Here is a 291-nt window from a genome sequence, read left to right on the forward strand (position 1 = left end):
GTCAAAAATAATTGTCCTAATTCACTTTATTCAAATAGTGATCTAACATACAAAAACTAAGCATCTTGGTGACACCTAGACTGATTTTCCATGTCAATTAATCCTTCATGTATCTGTCAAAAGCTCTACATAGCTTTATGCTGTTTATGACTTACTTACAATGTGGTTTCGACTCAAGTTATTCTTGCTTTATGTGAGAGTTTCAAGGAGCCAAAACAGCCTTGACATAAGTGAGTGTGATGCATGTGTGTTTACAACAAAAGAGAAGAAAGGAAGAGAAAATGTGAAAAA

This window comes from Penaeus monodon, chromosome 32 (assembly GCF_015228065.2).
Source record: "Penaeus monodon isolate SGIC_2016 chromosome 32, NSTDA_Pmon_1, whole genome shotgun sequence".
In the NCBI taxonomy this organism is placed as follows: domain Eukaryota; kingdom Metazoa; phylum Arthropoda; class Malacostraca; order Decapoda; family Penaeidae; genus Penaeus; species Penaeus monodon.